General features: G+C 36.9%; 1 pseudogene; it reads right to left on the bottom strand.

Moving 5' to 3' along the window:
* The window catches only part of LOC149261027 (F-box/LRR-repeat protein 15-like), a 52,544-nt pseudogene extending 33,366 nt beyond the window's left edge, over positions 1-19,178 (bottom strand).
* Between the last annotated feature and the right edge of the window lie 1,239 nt (positions 19,179-20,417).

The following is a 20,417-nucleotide window of genomic DNA, read 5'->3' as shown; positions in this document are numbered from 1 at the left end:
TTGGAGTTAAAGAAAGCCCGGCCAAGGCAGAATAACCAGCACAGAGGATCAATAGCAGACGGCTGTGAACCGACTTACAGCACCTACCTCCAGTACTTCTCATAAAGACAGAACAACCAGAACGGCATGAATTTATTGCATCTATTTATTGTCTCCCTGTTTTCGAGACTGTTTGTCTCTATCTGTGTAAAAGAAGCATTAATTGTCAGCAGATATTATGTCTATCAGATATTTTGTATGATATCTTGACATTTTTTGTATAAATACCCCCCAGACGAAGTATTTGGGGTTGGTTGGCGGTGGATGTTCATAGTTTTGATTGTAATACTGAATACTTTTGGAAATAAAAAGTTGTTGGAACCATTTTTATCGAGCTCACTGGATGAGGAATCGATGCTAAGGAGCATGTTAGAGAATTCTTGAATCGTTTTATGGATCAATAAGTCCCTTCTAACTTGTGTCTTGCAGTTTCTGTGTTTACTATATCATATATGTTTCATGATCTAAATAATAGAGAAAAAGAATAACTCAGAATTTTCTTGTTTGCACTCTGTGTTCAGTCTTTGTTATTAATAATTTTTTCTTCAAAATTAGCATAAACAGTGAATTCTTAATTGCTCATGTTTCCCCTGATTCTTTCACCTTGAATATTTGCTAAGGAATTCTTAACTGCTCCTTAACAATAGTCAACTATTTTCCCCCTGTCAACATGATGAAGGATTCTTAATTGCCCTTCACCCATTGACTCCATTCCATCTGATTCCAGCCTATAAATTGTTCCATATTTGAGTACCTTGCTCTGTGATAAATCCTCTAGTAAGAAACCTAACCCAGGAAGCCATCCCTCTTTGACTCCATCATGCCCAATGGACTGAAATGTTTCAGTTTTACCTCACTGTGCTATTGAGTCCCCATCCTTCCAACCAAACTCAAAACAAAACCCTTGTACTTCATAACTAGCCTAATATACCTCAAATAAAAGCTAAATTATAAAGAGAGAGCCCTCTTTGGATGTAGATTGGCTAGAACCTGTATCTAAAAGATTGGTCTGTGGTTACCTCAGCCGTATTCCCTTTCCTACAACTTTGGGGAACAACCTGAGTGATAACAGTAGGCACATTCCCTTTTATCAATTTGATATTTTTGATCTCTAATTGTGTCTGTGAGATTTTTAAATTCTGCCTCTATTTGATTTCTTCCTCTTTCACCCATAATAGAAAATTCAGTTGTTTCGTTGTCACTTTCATTATCTTCAAATGAACAGAGAAATGTATCACTAGAAGACAAAAAATTTGTACCTAATATTTATTTTGCTTGTTCATCTTCATTCTAAGGTGATTCTAAATCTGAAGAGTTTCTTCCACATAAAGGCCAATCATCTCTCCCACTATCACAGTTCCTTTGAGATGTCTTCTTCTTTTGAGGTGCTTTCTTCTTTAGCTTCTTTCACATTGTTACTACTGATATCCTTCAAGCGATCAAGCTTCTGTCAAAGGACCTGCTTTGATACCAATTGTTGGAAATAATACTGAGAGGTGGGGGTGAATCAGTATTTACAAATCAATAACTTTTTATTTCCATAATCAGATTTATATACGCCACTTCAGTGAAGGGAACTCTCGTGAGCACGCAATTGTTCTTAAGGCAACCAGTGTATATCCAGTGAACTTATGATTCAGTTGATTCATCATATGTTGATATTTAATTGTTGCATCAATACTTTATTAAACATTAAATAGTAACCATGTGCAGTAATAACTAATTAAACCATCACACATAAGCAACACACATGAACACCAAGATTTAAGGTGGAAACCCAATGTGGGTGAAAACCACCTGTTGATGTCGTCTATGTCTTCTTTTAATAATAAGAAAATATGTTTACAATCTTGTACTGGTGCAGACTCATACCAATACGCAGGCACCCACCTGCAGAAGGCTACAACTTTCTCTCGTTTTCCAACTTCTATTAGAAGGGAGTTGCAACCCCCTAGCTCTTGTATTAGACGATGTGTTTACTAGTATGTAGGCACTGGCCTACAAAAGGCTACGACCTTCTCTCTTCTTCTAGTGACCACTTTTCATAAATTTTCAGACTGGATGCTCCTGGCACATAACAATATACATTAAGGCTTTGTTTCATCAAATTTTCATACTAGACCCATTAGTAACATTGAAGCTCAAAACCAATCATCACTGCAATACAACCATCAAAACCAATCATTGAAACTCAATCATCAATCTCTGACATAACTGAAACCAATCCTAAATCTCTGAATCAAACATAACTAAATCAATCAATCACTGAAACCTCTGACATATTGAATCAAATAATCATTGAACCTCTAACACAACTGAATCAACCATTAATTCAAACTTAATCAAATTCAACCTGTCAATGGAACAGACAGATCACTGTAACCAGTACACAGATCTGAACCCAGAACACTACATCAAAAGCCAGAACCAATTGTAACCTCAAAAATCATGTGTCAGACTGTATACGCTTCTTCAATGAAGCCAACCTGTGTGTATACGCAACTTCCTTTAGCCAAACCTACATATACCTCTAAAGATATTGAATCATAAAACCTATGAACCACAAACTGTACCAATCAGTGACATTCTAAAGATCTATTGTCAATTTACAGAGTTCTAAATAGATAGTAGCAAGGATCACCCTTCTTACTCAATCAATCAATTAATCAGACACAAATTATTTATGCATTCAGTTTTACTTTTAGATCTAAGAAGACTTCATTGAAAGACAGCAGTAAAATAGCAGCACTGATCTGATAGATCAGTCATCCCTGAACATCAAGATTTTCTTTTGCATACGCTACTTGGAAGAGCTAAACTAGTGTGTATACACACCTTCACCAAAGCGAACCAGCGTATAGATTTGCAAATACTTACTTATAACTTCGCTGCAATTCCAGACTTCAGACATACCCAGATCATCACATATAAAGGATAAAATGTGTGTTAGCAATTAGATCTAGCCTATCCATTATCAGATCACATAATGATAAGTCATTATGATCCTGATCCATCATTAGATCTCATCCATCATCAAACACTCAGGTGCATACTTAGTTCAGATCAAGCAAAGCATCAGAAACCCATAACATGCATATTTGATTTTGATCTAACACTTCATAAGATATTCATTACTTCTGCACTTAGCCCTTTGATCTTCTCCTCCTTATATAGTTTTATCCTTTCTCAATACCTCGGATCAAAACAACACTTAGAGCCTGTGGTATTCTTAGACGGGATCAAATAACTATTACTTCGCTCAATATTGTGGGCTAATACCATGGTATTGACCCTTGGTATTCTTTCACCTTAATTTCCTTAATTTTTCATCCCATACGCACTTTTTCTTCTATGAAAGTGCATGCATACGTATATTCTATTTTTGTACAGTGAACCCACGCGTACACACTCTTTTTGTACAATGAACCCGCGTATACAACTTAACATACCTGAAAATTTCCTTTTTATTCAACTTTTTGATTCTGATCTGTAGTCGTTTGTTCTATCATCCTCTTCTTTCGTACCATTACTTTGTTCCCTCTTAATAGACCTGTTATAATGTGATTTTCCATTATACATTACTTCTGAACTGATTCCTTTAAACTGCCCTGCATTTTGTCACATCTATAAACACAACTACCATGCATTCTTTCACATCTTATATCTCTCCTGTAGATTCATCTAGTTTCCATATACAAGTGAGTTGTTCTGCTACAAGTGGGTTGCCATCAAGTACAACACATGTATCATATTTCCAACATTTTCTTGTTATGATTGAAATATGAGAGTTGATGTGCTCATTGATTAGATTTGAGAACTCGAGAGATACTTCGAGTATGAAAATGTTCAGGATCCAAATAGGGTAAAATTCACCATGATAAATTTGAAAGGTCATGTTGTACTATGGTGGGGTATGCTACACAAAGACAGAGTAAATAATTAGCTAGAAAATATCAATACTTGGAGGAAGATGGTCAAGAAGATCAAGGATAAATTTAATCCTGTTGATTACCAATAGAATTTGTATAGACAGTTCCAGAATCTAAGACAAAAGGAAACCTCTATTATTGAGTACACTAAAGAGCTTTTCACACTGTCACTTCAATCTGATATAAAGGAGCTAGAATTCCAAAGAGTCGCAAGGTATGTGAATGGACTGAAATACTTGATTCAAGATGAAATGAGTACACATTATTTCTGAATTGTTAATGAAGCCTACCACATTTCCTTGTAAATAGAAGAAATTTTGAAGAGGAAAACACACCATAAAGGTAGAGGAAGAGGTTTTAGAGGCAGACATAATGCAGAAACTAGCAGAGGCTATGAAAAGAAGAAGAATCCACCAGTCATTCAGGTGGTAGAGGTGGAAATATTGTTGGAAGAGGTAGAGGAAGTTTCGGAAGAGGAAAGGGAAAGTATGTAATTACTTGTTATTGTTGTGGAGTTGAAGGACATAAGAAATTTGGGTGTCTGGAAGGAAAAAATTTAGAGAGAAAAGATGAAGCCAGATCACAAGTTACACAAGTTGGTGGAGCTTTTGTTGTTGGATAAAATGTGATTGTTCTTCAGCAATAACAGGGAGAAAAATTGATGTTTCACAAAGTATTTCTCAAGCCTAAGAAAAATAGAGTGGAAGAACCAGAACAAAGAAGGAATGTTTTCAAAACTAAATGTAAGGTCCAAGGAAAGTGTTGTAACTTGGTCATAGATGGTGGAAGTACAGAGAATTTAGTGTCCATTGAAGTCATGGACAAGTTGAAACTCAATATTTTAGTCCATCCAAACCCTTACAAAGTCTCATGGTTACAAAAGGGACAACAGGTGGTTGTGACTAAGCAATGCTTGTTGAATTTTCAAATTGACAGCCTTCAGGAGCAAGTATTGTGTGACGTGGTTAGCATGGACACATGCCACATACTTCTTGGAAGGACGTGGTTGTTTGACAAGAAATTTCACCATGATGATCGAGAAAATACATATGAGTTCAGGAAACATGGACAGCGGTACAAACTCACCCCAATGTTGGATAATACAGTTGTAACAGCAGGAAGTTGTAGAAGTACTAGCTCACAAAAAGATAGAAAAGATAGATCAACGCCTTAGAAATAAGCCTCTTCGAGGGGTCAACCTCTTTTACATTACACAAATGAACAATTCTTAGATGATTCAAAATGACAAAACCTAATTTCTATATATAGGAGTCTAAGGGGTCACAATATAACCAAAGTCGACCTAACAATAATAATATAAAGGCACAAAAATAACAATAGTGGGATTCTATGGGGCACAATAATAACAATATGGGGACAATAGGGGCACAACAATAACAATAAGGGATACAATGACAATAGTAATGGGGGAATCACTAGTATTATAGGGACCTAACATGCCCCTCTCCTTCAAAAAATTGTTGTCCTCAACGCTTGAGTAGCTCTGGATGCTTCTGTATAAAATTCTCATCCTCCCATGTGGAATCTTCAACGGGCAAGTTCTTCCACTTGATGAGATACTCTGAAATTGATCGATTTCATCGCTGTCAAGTTCTCGTTTCTTTGACTGCTTCAGGTTCCAATATGATTTTTCCTTCCTCATCAAGTTCTGGCAATATTGTTTGAACTGGAAGCTTGTCACTTATAGCCTTCTTTAAGCATGAAACATGGAAAATTGGGTGCACTCGGGAAGCTGTAGGAAGCTCCAATTTGTATGCCATAGTACCTATCTTTTGCAACACCTTGTACGGACCATAATACTTTGGTGATACTTTATTATCCTTCTTAACTTGCCTGAGGGAAATTTGTTTATATGGTTGTAGCCGTAGGAATACCCAATCACCTACATCAAAACTTCTTTCATTGCGATGTTGATCTGCCTGCTATTTCATTCTATTCTGCACCAAGGTGAGGTTATCCTTTAAGAGTTGGAGAACTTGTTGCTGATGCTCGATGTGATCTTCCACTGCTTGAACCTTAGAATTTTCTCTTAAATATGATGTGATGGATGGTGGATGATATCCATAAAGTTCCATAAATGGGGTCATTTTTGTTGCAGTATGGAAGGAAGTGTTATACCATCATTCAGCCAGAGGCAACCATTTGACCCATTGTGTTTGTTTATCAGATACAAAGCAACGAAGATATCCTTCCAAACATTTGTTTACTATCTCAGTTTTCCCATCAGATTGAGGATGATAAGATGAGCTATGAGCTAACTGAGTACTAAGACAAGAAAATAATTATGTCCAAAAATTCCCAGCGAAAATGGGATCTCTATCACTTACAATAATCTTTGGGTTTCCATGTAGCTTTTGAATTGTTTCCATAAATGCAGTAGAAATTGAACTCGCTTTAAATGGATGAGATAATGCACAAAAGTGTGCATACTTGGTAAGTTTTTCAACTACCACCATGATAACACTCTTTCCTTCGGACATGGATAAATTTGTGATAAATCCATTGAAACCTCCTCCCAACATTGGCTTGGAATGGATAAAGGTTGTAATAGTCTCGGGGTCTTAATTGTTTCAACTTTATTTTGTTGGCAAACCAAACATTCCACCACAAACTTTTGAATGTCCGATTTAAGGCCATCCCAAAAAAAATCCTTCTTAACCCTGTGGTAGGTTTTTAGAAATCATGAGTGCCCTCCTAAGGGAGAGGTGTGCAATTCCCTAAGAATCTTTGTTTGAGTTGGGAATTCTTACATAGGTATAACCGATACTTGTAACATAACGAATCATTTTTCCAACTAAATGTATCAAATGTACTGGGATATTATTGTATCTTTTGAAAGAGTTCCCACACTTCCTCGTCATTCTTCCATTCATCCCTTACTTCGTTTATCCAATCTGGCTGGGTAATAGAAATGGCGCAAAGAAACGCTTCCACATCCTCATCCTTTCTTGAGAGTGCATCTACCACAACATTTTGCTTCCCTTTTTTGTAGATGATTTCAAAGTCATAACCCAACATCTTTGTGACCCATTTTTTCTGCTCTTTTGAAGATAATCTTTGTTCTAAAAAGTATTTAAGACTATCATTATCTGTTTTTACCTTGAAGTGTCTTCCCATTAGGTAGGGTCACCATTTCTTAAGTGCATGTAGTATTGCCAACATTTCCTTCTCATAAATAGCTTTGTGTAAATACTTTCCTTTGATTGGACTGTTAGAAAATTATATATTACTGAGCAATTGAACACATAAAATATTGCAGAAATATAAACACAGAAAACACATAAAACAAGAGAGACACAGATATACATGGTTCACCCAGTTTGGGCTACGTCCACGGAGAAACATCCAGTCCTTCTTTTATTATATTATCCATCAAACTGAAGAGGTACAACCTACAGCAGATCCGTTGTAACTCCCTCTTCGCTCTCAATCTCCTCTCTCTTCCTCACTCAGAATACAGATCTTCATAGACGCAATACAATTCCCTCATATATAGTGAGGGGTTACCTTCTAGGGCAAAAAACCCTAAATTAAACATAACTTCTACCATCAGATCATCCGCCTAATGAACGGCCCAGATTGACTAGAAATTACTAGACTTTTACAAGGAAATTTTACATCCATTTTTAGCTTCGGGGGCGCTGCCCCCGGACCCCCCAGCTGGGGGGGACAAGTCCCCCCCGTGTGGAGGGGTGTACACTCTTCCTGGGGTATACATCCAGCTGAATACAGAAGATAATCAGGCTCCACACCCAACAATCTCCCACTTGGAGACTGATTATAGCAACTCCACCGCTACTTCATTTGCTAGACAATGACTCCACTTTGGACCTGGTTGTTTTTCATCTTCTTCATCATACTTTAAGACCAATTGAAACTGAGCATATTCTCAGTTTCTCCCTGGTTACAACTTTTGTTAGCATATCTGCAGGATTCTGGCTAGTGTGTATCTTTTCCAGCTTCAACTGTCCATCTTCCAATGTTGACCGTATGAAATGGTAATTGAGTTGTATATGTTTAGTCTTGGAATGAGATGCAGAGTTCTTTGCAAGATGTATGGCACTCTGGTTGTCACTGTATAACCTGCCCAACTCCTGCTTCTTACCCAATTCATCCAAAAACCTTTGTAACCAAATCATTTCTTTACTAGCCTCTGTAGAAGCAACATGCTCTGCTTCTGTTGTTGAAAGTGCAACAACACTTTGGATTTTTGAAACCCAACTGACGGTTGTTCCACCTACAGTAAATACATATCCTATAGTGCTCCTCATGTTATCTCTGTCACCTACCATATCTGCATCAACATATCCCTGTAGAGCAATGTTTGAACCATCCAATGTTATTTTCCTGGATTGTTCATGTACTTGCTTACAACTCCCACTGCATGTGCAATATCAGGCCTTGTGCAGACCATTGCATACATTGAGCTTCCAACTGTTGATGCATATGGAACTTTAGACATATGAGCCATTTTTTCCTGAGTCTTGGGACACGCCTCCTTAATTTGAAATGGCTAGCCAAAGGTATACTAACTGGTTTTTCATTCTGCATATTAAATTTTTTCAACACCTTTTCTATGTACTCACTATGAGACAATGTTAATTTGTGATTCTTCTTGTCTCTAGTTATTCTCATACCAAGGGTTTGTTTTGCAACACCCAAATCCTTCATTGCAAATGAGTTTGCCAATTTCCTTTTGAGCACATTTATTTCATGCATGTTAGAACCTGCAACAAGCATGTCATCTACATACAATAACAATATGATATAGCTACCATCATTTTGCCTTTTGAGATAAACACAATGATCAAAGTGACATCTAGTATAACCTTGTTCAGACATAAACCTGGCAAATTTTAGATACCACTACCTTGGAGCCTGTTTTAAGCCATACAAGCTCTTCTTCAACCTGCACACTATTTTCTCCTTCCCTTTTACCTCATATCCTTGTGGCTGCTACATATATATCTCTTCCTCCAAATCCCCATGGAGAAAGGTTGTCTTTACATCTAACTGCTCAAGATGTAAATCTTCAGCTGCTATTAGACTTAGAATAGTTCTTATTGAAATCATTTTCACAACAAGAGAAAATATTTCATCAAAATCAATACCTTTCTTCTGTGCAAACCCCTTCACCACAAGTCTAGCTTTGTACCTCTGTTTTCCTCCATCTTCTTCCTTCAGCCTGTAAACCCATTTATTCTGCAATGTTGTTTTACCTGCAGGCAACCTAACTAAGTCCCAAGTCTGGTTATGTGCTAAGGAGTCCATTTCTTCTTTCATGGCTTGCTCCCACTTCTTCCTGGTTTCTACCTGCACTGCTTCTTCATAACATTCTGGTTCACCAGAATCAGTCAACAATACATAATATAATGAAGGAGAGTATCGTTCAGGGGGTCTACTTATCCTGGTAGATCTTCTAACACCACTTTCAGGTGCTTGAAGTGCTTGTTGATGTTGTGGTTGTTTTTCTAGCTATTGATCATTATGATTTTTAGGCACCATCACTTTTCCTGTGATATCGTCAAGCACTGTGTATTCTTTGTTTTCTTTTTCATGTTTCTTTTCCTGCAACTCACTCTTATTCAAGACCTTTTCATTGAATATTACATCTCTGCTCCTAATGATTTTGTGATTTTCATAATCATATAAGTGATAACCAAAATCATTAACACCATATCCAATAAAGGTACATTTCTTTGATTTTGCCTCAAGCTTTGTTCTATTTTCCTTATTAATGTGCACAAAGACTTCACAACCAAAAGTCTTTAAAAATAAATAGTTTACCTTTTTACCTGTCCATGCCTCCTCTAGAATACCACCATCCAAGGAACTTGAAAGCCCTCTGTTTATTAGATAAATAGCAGTAACTACAGCATTTGCCCAAAATTGTAAAGGCAATCCTGCATGCAATCTCATGCACCTTGCACGCTCCATGATTGTCTTGTTCATCCTTTCTGACACACCATTTTCTTGTGGTGTTCCTGGAACTGTCTTCTCTTTGTGAATTCCATTCTCTGAATAGTACCTATCAAACTCTTTGCTACAATATTCACCTTCATTATCTGATCTGAGACACTTCAACCTTTTCCCTGTCTCATTTTCAACCAAAGCTTTCCATTTCTTGAAAGTATCAAATACATCAGATTTATTTCGAATACAATAAATCCAGGTTTTTCTGGTTGCATCATCAATAAAAGTAACATAATAACAAGAGCTACCAAGAGATGATACCTGAGCAGGTCCCCATACATCTGTATGCACAAGCTCTAATTTTTCTCTCTTCTTTTCTTTCCCAGCTCTAAGGAATCTAACTCTCTTCTGTTTTCCATAAACACAATTCTCACAAAATTTTAAATCAACATGCTTCAAACCTGGCAACAAATTTCTTGAGTGAAGAATCTGCATCCCCTTCTCATTCATGTGCTCGAGCCTATGATACCACAATGTTGTATCTTCTCCTGTATAGGTTAAAGCATTCCCAGAATTAGAAATTCCATTGTACAAGTACAATGTACCAACCTTTTCTCCTTTCGCTATTACCAGGGATCCTTTAGTGACCTTCCAAGTTTTATCTATGAAAGTACTTACGCAACCTTCACCTCCCAACTGCCCTTTTGAAATCATATTTTTCTTTAGATCTGCAACATGCCTTACCTCCTTTAATAGCCATTGATTTCCATTTTGTTGTTTTATGAAAACTGTACCCATTCCAACGATTTTACAGGGTTTATCATCACCCAACCGAACCTGTCCAAAATCTCCTTGAACATAATCATGAAAATGTTTCCTATCAGGTGTGGCATGGAATGAGGCCCCTGAATCTACCACCCAGGCATCAATAATATTTTCTAATGAAAGAATCAAAGCATCTTGCAACACATCACTTGTTACATTTGCTTCATGATTGTTTTCTTGTTGCGCGTCTCCTTCTTTTCCCTTTCGAGACTTGCAATCTTTCTTCAGGTGTCCTTTCTTCCCGCATTTCCAACACACTATCCCCGATCTAGACTTGGATCTGCCTTTTCTTGACTTACTGCAATATCCTGGGATTTTTCCTCTTTCCATTTTTCTTCCCCTAGTCTCTGCAATCAAAGCATTACCTAATGTCTCACCGGAGCTTTTCCGTCGCATTTCCTCGCTAAGGATTGCACCAACAACATCATCAAACTTTAAAATACTAGATCCAAAGACAGAGTTACTAATTGCCATAACTAAACCATTCCAACTTTCTGGAAATGAGCACAGAAATAACAGAGCCCTAACTTCGTCATCAAAGTTTACCCCTACAGAACTTAACTGACTTGTAACTGTATTAAAATCATTTAAATGATCAGCAACAAATCCATCCTCTGACATTTTCATATTAAATAAACGCTTCATAAGAAATACCTTATTTGACGCCGAGGGTTTTTCATATAGTTTGGCTAATGCCGACATTAAACCATGTGTTGTTGTTTCCTTCGAAATGTTGAAGGCGACTGATGCTACGAGGCACAACTGTATTGTTCCGAGTGCCTTTCTATCGAGAAGGTTCCATTCTTCATCTATCATACTCGTCGGCATCTTTGTTTTTCCACCCAATGGTAGGTACAGATCTTTTTGATACAGATAATCTTCCATTTGTATCTTCCACAGCGAGAAGTTTTGGCCGTTAAATTTCTTGACCCTAAACCTACCATCTTCCTCCATTGCTCCCACTCGAACCAGGAACCCTTCTCTCCTACAAGTTTATCAGCCAAATAGACCTTCGGCTCTGATACCAGTTGTTAGAACATTATATATTACTGAGCAATTGAACACATAAAATATTGCAGAAATATAAACACAGAAAACGCATAAAACAAAAGAGACACAGATATACGTGGTTCACCCAGTTTGGGCTACGTCCACGGAGAAACATCTAGTCCTTATTTTATTATATTATCCAGCAAACTGAAGAGATACAACCTACAGATGATCCGTTGTAACTCCCTCTTCGCTCTCAATCTCCTCTCTCTTCCTCACTCAAAATACAGATCTTCATAGACGCAATACAATTCCCTCATATATAGTGAGGGGTTGCCTTCTAGGGCAAAAAACCCTAAATTAAACATAACTTCTACCATCAGATCATCCGCCTAATGAACGGCCCAGATTGACTAGAAATTACTAGACTTTTACAAGGCAATTTTACATCTATTTTTAGCTTCGGGGGCGCTACCCCCGAACCCCCGCCGGGGGAACGCTGGCTCCCGGACCCCCTAGCCAGGGGGGACAAGTCCCCCCCATGTGGACGGGTGTACAGTCTTCCTGGGGTATATATCCGGCTGAATACAAAAGATAATCAGGCTCCACACCCAACATGGACGACTTTCGAAAGCAATGGGTCTTTCTTCTTGCTTTAAAATAACACCAATTCCATTTCTTGAGGCATCACATTCCACAATAAAGGTCTTTGTGAAGTCCGGTGTAGCTAAGATTGGTGCTTGGCACATTTCCTCTTTAAGATGTTCAAAGGCTTTCATTGCTTCTGGAGTCCATGAAAATGCATTTTCTTCAATAATGTTGTTAGAGGTGCTGTTATTCTCCCATAATTCTTAAGAAACTTGCGATAATATCCTGTCATCCCGAGAAATCCTCGTAGATGCTTTATGGATGTGTGGATTTTCCATTCCTTAATGGTTTTAATTTTGCTAGGGTCTACCTTAACACCTTCATGAGATACAATATGACCCAGATATTCCACCTCTTGTACTCCAAAGAAACATTTGGAGATTTTTGCATATAGTTGTTTCTCCTCCAATAGTTTGAGCACCATGTCAACATGTTGGACATGATCCTTCTAATACTTGTTGTAGATTAGTATATCATCAAAAAATACTAACACAAATTTTCTAAGGGTTTGAAAATGGAATTCATCAAACCTTGAAATGTAGAAGGTGCATTACTAAGGCCAAAAGGCATGACCAAAAATTCATAATGACCCTCATGAGTTCTAAATGTTGTTTTTGGAATGTCTTCAGTCTTCATTCTAATTTGATGATATCCTGAACGAAGATCCAACTTGGCGAAGTAAATTGATCCATGCAATTCATCAATGACAGGAATGGGAAATTTATCTTTAATGGTGAGCTTGCCTATAATCTGGACACATGCACCATGATCCATCCTTATTGTGAACCAATACTACTAGAGCAGAGAAAGAACTTTCACTAGGTTGAATTATACCAACCTCTAGCATTTCTACAACCATTCGTTCAATTTCACTCTTTTAGACATAGGGATATCTGTAAGGCCTGATGTTTGGAGGAACACTTCCTGGAATAAAATTAATAGCATGATCATGATCACGAATAGGTGGGAGGCCTTTGGGAGTCTCAAATACCTTGGAATGATTGTCCAAGACTTTTTGGAGATCTGGAGAAATGGATGATTTCAATGTTGGAACCTCTAGTGAACATAATTGTGCAAATATGCCTCGTTGTTCTTTCTTTAGAAGCTTTGTCATTCCGTTAGAGCTTATTGTCTTTCCCGGTTTCCCTGCGATACCCATTAATTCAACTTCCTTTCCTTCTGAAGATAATTTCATGAAAAGTTCTTGAAAAATAAAAGCTATTGTACCCAAGGATTGTAGCCATTGGACTCCTAGTACAACATCAGCACCACCCATTGGAATGGAAAGTATTGAGCTATTCAATACATATTCTCCCATTGATAGCTTGATATTATGGCACTTTCCTAAGAAATTTATGGTTCCTCCACTTGCAACCATCACTTGACACTTTGGTGTTGGATATAGGAAGCAATTCAATTCCTTGGCTATCATACAATGAATAAAATTATGGGTACTTCCTTAATCAATCAACACTATTACCTTTTTCTTCTTGATATGCCCTTCTATCTTGATAGTTTCAGGAGTGGTAATTACAGCCAATGCATTACAAGATATGGTCGGATTCATTTCTTCTTTTTCTAGGGTTTTTTCTTGGTGTATATCCTCTTCTTTTGACATTTCTTGTTTCTTTTCTTCCTACTCTTCACAATCTATGTAAAATAATTTCTTCTCGGCACACTTATGACCTTTAGTGTATTTGCTATCACAACTGTAACAAATCCCTTTTGCTCTTTTTGCTTCCAATTTTTGTGGTATCAACCTTGTAGGTTGTGGATGGCTAGGGGCAGCTACACTTCCATCTTTATGATTATGAGTGGTAGGCTTCCTTGTTGCCATAATTTTTCTTTCCATTTTTCTTGCCAACCTGAATGCCTTCTCCAATGAATCTGGTTCCCAAAGGCGAACCTCATGTTGGATGTTATCCTTTAAAGTCCCTATGAACACATTAATCCTATGCTCCTCTGGAATATATTTTACCCTTATATTCAATTTTTGGAAGTCCTCAATGTGCTCCATCATTGAACCCTTTTGTTTGAGATTTATCAATTGGCAAAAAAAAGTGTTTCTTTTTGTATCCTCATAATGTGTTATCATTTCATCCATAAAAATAGCCCAAGTGACAATTTTTTTACGAGAGAAAAGCCATAGATACCATACAAATTGATTTGGTTCTAAATATAAAGTTTCAATGCGTACCTTTTGTGTGTTTTTCACATTATGGAGATCGAAAAATTGCTCCATCTGTAGTATCCATGTTCCAAGATCCTTGCCATCAAACTTCCTCATATCGATCTTTGGAACATGGTGGTTCTTCGATCCAATGTTAAAGTCTATGAAATCATGATTAACATTTATTTTGTTCTCATCATGAGTTTCACTTACTACCCTTTTGCCATTAGTAAGCATTTCTTGTAGAAACTTTGTCAAATTTGTCTTCAAATATGTCTTCAAATCTTCCATGTTAGCTTCCACTCCATCCATCTTAGCTTCCACGTCATTCATCTTAGCTTCTACGCCTTTCTTTAAACCATCCAACTTAGCTTCCACGCCATACATCTTAGCTTCTGCGTCTTTCTTTAAACCATCCATATTAGCTTCTGTTGCTTTTTTTGCGAGTGAAATTTGTTGCACTTGGTCTCATAATTTTGATATATCATGGTGCATTTCTTCCTCTTCTTCATGAGTCATGCTAGAGATTTCAGGTTTCTTACTAGGTGTTTTCATTTTCTTTCTTTGGGGTATCAATTACTAATAATAATGCTTCACTATGCCCTTTGAATTCCTTCAAACTAATTTTTCAAACCAAGCTTATGCAAAAATTAAAAAAAAACTACACACCTTTTTTCACTTTGTAGGAGCTCGATATTGAATCTAATGTATCTTTGTAATTTTGGATATCCAAGGTCTGAAATTTCTTCCTGCGATAACCCTCTGAGTAATCTTTCTAACCCCGCAAGTCTAATCAAGATTGGATTCTCCAATGAAGAGTTATGCCAAATCTCCCATGATGGCCTGAGTATAGACTGGTTCAGTAAAGTGAACTTGTACGACGTGCCGCGGGTCACTGTTTCAACCTTAGGTTCCTAAAATGATACCCAAAAAACTACAGTCCGTCCTCTTTCTGTAACTTCTTTCGAAAATTCAATCTGATGCTCAGACCGAAAGTTATGACGATTTTCCCAAGGTCACATGTTTGGAATGTAATTCGAAGGTCTGCAAAAACCCTAAATTCCTCAAATTATATCTCCGAAAATATAGCGAGAAAAGATCTGAAATTTGGCCCGAGGTTTAGATGGATTCTGTCTCAAATGAGTTTTTTTTTAGCTTCTAAAACTTTGTAGCGCAAAAGTTATAGCGAAAATTCCACAATTACCTGTTTGGAGCAGTGAAACCCTAGAATCCAAAGCTCTGATACCAAATGTTATGAAACCAGCTCACAAAAAGATAGAAAAGATAGATAAACGCCTTAGAAATAAGCCTCTTCGAGGGGGAAACATCCTTTACATTACACAAATAAACAATTCTTAGATGTTTCAAATGAAAAAACCTCCTTTCTATATATAGGAGTCTAAGGGGTCACAATATAACCAAATCCAACCTAACAATAATAATATAAAGGCACAGAAATAACAATAGTGGGATTTTATGGGGCACAATAATAACAATATGGGGACAATAGGGGCACAACAATAACAATAAGGGATACAACGACAATAGTAAAGGGGGAATCACTAGTATTATAGGGACCTAACAATGTGTAATAACAAGATCATGTTGTGTTCATCCAAGGAGTTTTTACATGAGGAAACGAAGGTGAAATTATGTTTAGAAGTGATTCCAAAGGCTATGCTAGAGGAAGTGAAATTAGAAACTATCCCGACATAAATTAATCCTTGTTAGATGAATTCAAGGAGATTGTTGTTGATGAATTGCCAAAAGGACTACATCTGGTGAGAATTATTGCTCATCATATTGACTTGATTCTTGGATCGAGCTTACACAACAAGGCACCTACACAATGACCCCAGCAGAGAATGAGGAAGTAAATAAGCAAGTACAAGTGCTTCTTGATAGAGGATTAATAAGAGAAAGTTTGAGTCCATGTATTGTACTAGTAGTATTGGCTCCAAAGAAGATAGGTGAATGGAGAATGTACACGGATTCTCAAGCCATTAATAGGATAACCATCAAGTCCTGATTTCCTTTGCCAAGGATGGAGGATATTATGGAATGTTTGAGTGGGGCTACATATTTCACAAAGATACACTTGAAGAGCGTTATCATCAAATCTGGATCAGGGAAGGTGATGAGTGGAAGACTGCTTTCTAGGTGAAGGATGGATCTTTTGAATTGTTGGTTATTCCATTTGGGTTGATCAATGCCCCAAGCACATTCATGAGGCTCATGAATGAGGTCTTGAAACTATTCTTCGGAAAATTTGTTGTAGTATACCTCAATGACATTTTGATTTTCAGCAAAACAAATAGGAACACTTGGAACACATAAGGCAAGTGTTGCAGCGGTTGAAGGAAAAGTAGTTGTTGATCAATTTGAAGAAATGGACATTCATGCAGGGTGAACTAGTATACTTGGGAGTTTTATCTCCAAGGAAGGGTAGAAGATGGACTCTAAAAGGTGAAGGCCATTTTGGATTGGCCAACACCTTAGTCTATTTTGGATTTGCCAACACCTTAGTCTACTTCTGAGGTGAGGAGATTTCATGGAATGGTAAACTTTTACCGGAAATTCATTAAAAATTTCAGCATGAATTTTGCACCCCCTACTGATTGCATGAAAAATGGAACATATCCATTGGTAAGAGTCCATTTCATATTGTTTATGGGTGGTCACCAAAAGGTACCGTGGACCTGATACAGTTGTCAGATTTGGAGGAAAGGAAGAGTGTTGATGCAAGTGATTTTGCAAACAGCTTGTAGTTAATACATGAACAGGTGAAGAAGTGATCGTAGCAAAGTAATAACAAGTATAAGAAAAATGCAGATTGAAAAGAAAAGAAAAAAATATTCTCTGAAGGAGACCTAGTAAGGGAACATTTGTGGAAAGAGATGTTTCCCAAGGGTGCCTACGGCAAGTTAAAATACAAGAAAATAAGGCCATGCAAAATTCTTCGAAAAAATCCTAAAAACGCCTACAAGTTGGAGTTGTCGAGAGACTTGGATATCTCTCTTATATATAATGTAGTTTATCTATATGAGTTTCGTGAAGGAGAAGGGAATGAATAAATAATTACTCTCGTTGAGTGGGAGGAACAATTACCGGTCAAACCTATAATAAAAAAATTGGCCACCAGGGTTGGAGAGAAGACTTGTTGCAGGGAGCATCTGGGGTATTTGGTCAAATGGAAGTAAAAGGGATTCGAAGATGCATCGTGGATGACTAAGAAAGATTTATCAAACCTACAAGGGACTTCAATCTCTGAAGGAAATACCACATGATTTGGTAGCCCATATTTTCTTACCAAGGTTGTCTGATGCAGGAGCATCCTTGGCCTCGGGCAATCCTCATTAAGCAAAAACAAGTTTGTGTTGAGTTTGTAATAAGCATTGCTACTCCCATGTGTTTTAAGTTGTTGATACACCTACTATGTTAGTTGTTGATACACCCAGCTTGTATTTGTTACTACTCCTGTAGCTACATTTTATCAAAGCGAAAACTGCTTCTGAGTTGTTGACACTCCTAGGGTCGTGTGTTGATACTTTTGTTGCGTGGAGTTACTGATACATCCAAAAATCGACAGTTTGTTTAGTTGCCCTACTACAAAACAACCACTACAAGATGCACTACAAGAATAAGACAAAGGTCACAAATTTAGTTTTTCGACATACTAAGAAGAAGTGAATCGACTCAGTTCTAGAAGGTGAAGCAGCTAGCAGCACGGGAAGCGATTTGTTTTAGTGGAATATGAAGAGGTTAGCAACGTGAGGATAAATTGCATGAACACGGAAGATCAAAAGGGCCTTTTTTTTTATTTTTTCTATTTATTTATGTTATTTCACTTCAGGCTCTTGGACTTTTGGATCTTGGACTATTGTCGTTGGTTTGGCAGTTGCACAATTTTCATAGATCGCGACTGGTTGTTGTACGAGTTAGCGAGGGTGTTTGGTTGTTATGCATGGTGTTTTGTGTAATAGTGTGGGAAATTCAAGTACTTTGAGTACTCCACTCTCATATTTGTATTCTTATCTGTAACAGCACTTTTTGAATGAATAAAAATATATTTGAATCCTTTTTTGTGTTTTCATGAGAAGACTTGAATTATTCTATGTTTATGCTCTATGATTTAGTCCTTGAATTAATTAATATAGTAGTTGAATTTCAATGGCTCGGGTTGTGCGCTCTGTAAAAACAATCCAGATTTTGTAGGTGTTGTCAAAGCTACAAAACCTAGGTTGTGTCATTTTGGATCACTATAAGAATTCTTAGCCTAGAATCTCAAATTAAGTCCATGCATATTAACACCTCTATTCAAACCCAAATGAGTGAGATGCGGACACCATGCCCAAATTTATTCAATTGCAGATTGGCTTACAGTGCCATGACATTAATCCATGAGTGCCATAGAATTAATCCAACTCACAAAGCTTTGAAAGTGCTCTTCCCCTATGGAGTGGAATCAACATTGGATTCTCAAGATATTCGCAAGCTTGAGGCTTCAAAACCTTTAATTGTGGAAAAGAATCAATGATTGGTTGTAAGTTTGTCAAGAATATGTAAGACAAATCTAAAAGTGTTGAATTGGAGAGTCTTTGTAGAGCCAACAACCCCTCTGGCCTAATATTGGTGCACAGCATCAAAACCAACAACTCAACGGAAGCAACATAAAAACAACAATGATTTCAATAACAACTCTGGATTTTCCCATGGATAATATGACTTAGTAAGAGTCAACTAATCCCTACATGGATTAATGGCCAATGTTGTCTTCTTGCTTCTTTCCCAAGCATCAAAAATTTTGATTGAGTCATTTTGAGCTACAACATTAATAATGAATGAAGAAAACATGTGCATGTCCAAAAATCAGAGGTATCGTATCGCATCTTTCCCTCCTTCCGGACAACTAATCTCATACAATAATATAATAAGAATAAACAAAGGTTAAAAAACTTAGGTTAAATGATTGGAAACAAAAGAATATTATCATTTCCTCTTAACCCCTAAGCCCCCTTCTTACGCACTCATGGGTTCATATCCCTCTTTCTTCCCCCACACTTGCTGACCCATAAACCCTTTTCATTTCCTTCTCCTCTTACAACATGTAGTGATATTTCTATATGTTTAAATGTATATATTTTTATAAAGCCAATGTTCATTGTTTATTTAGATCTAATATGTAGAGGATCATAGCCATTTAATCATTACATATACATTCACAATTTAGGGGTAAAAACTAGGGTATTGCATCTTCTCCCCCTTCATATTAGCATGGTCCCTGAAGTAATTTAAAAAAAACAAGTATACTTCCAGCATAACATCCTTTTATCTCCCACGTTGTATCATCAAGAATGTGATGTGTCCATTGGAACTCTACTTTCCCAATGGCTCTATTCTAGACGTCATGTCTAATATGCAAATTGGTTGTATCTGGAACTCAACCATATTTGTTCCACTTTGACTTAGTTGATTTTATTGGATTTGGTTCTAAATAAAAGAGGTTGGAAACTCTTTTTCCTTTGGTCATGTTTTTCTTTCTTCTTATACTTCCAATACTTTCAAAATTCAAGTCTACTGTTACAGTTTTGATCATATAACTATTTGGACTTCTAAATTGCTTCTTCAAGACACTTAAGTTCATCAAATTGAATCTTATCCTAGTAGAATGAAGGTAATAAACTTAGGAAATGTTGTATCTTACCTTATCATCTAGAACATATCCAATCAGTGATTCTATAAACTATTTATCATACTCCTCTATAGTCATATTTCCAAATTGAGATCATGGAACTCTTACATTTTCTTGTCATAATAGTGTTTAAAGAGATATTTCAATTGAAATTATTTATTGAACTACTTTCTATAAATATTTCTTGCAT

The sequence above is a fragment of the Pinus tabuliformis genome, chromosome 6 (genome assembly GCF_031772625.1).
Source record: "Pinus tabuliformis cultivar Carrire ecotype Pingquan chromosome 6, CPIR1, whole genome shotgun sequence".
Taxonomy (NCBI): domain Eukaryota; kingdom Viridiplantae; phylum Streptophyta; class Pinopsida; order Pinales; family Pinaceae; genus Pinus; species Pinus tabuliformis.
Note: the sequence above shows the minus strand (reverse complement) of the source record. Positions and strands in the feature narration are given on the sequence as shown.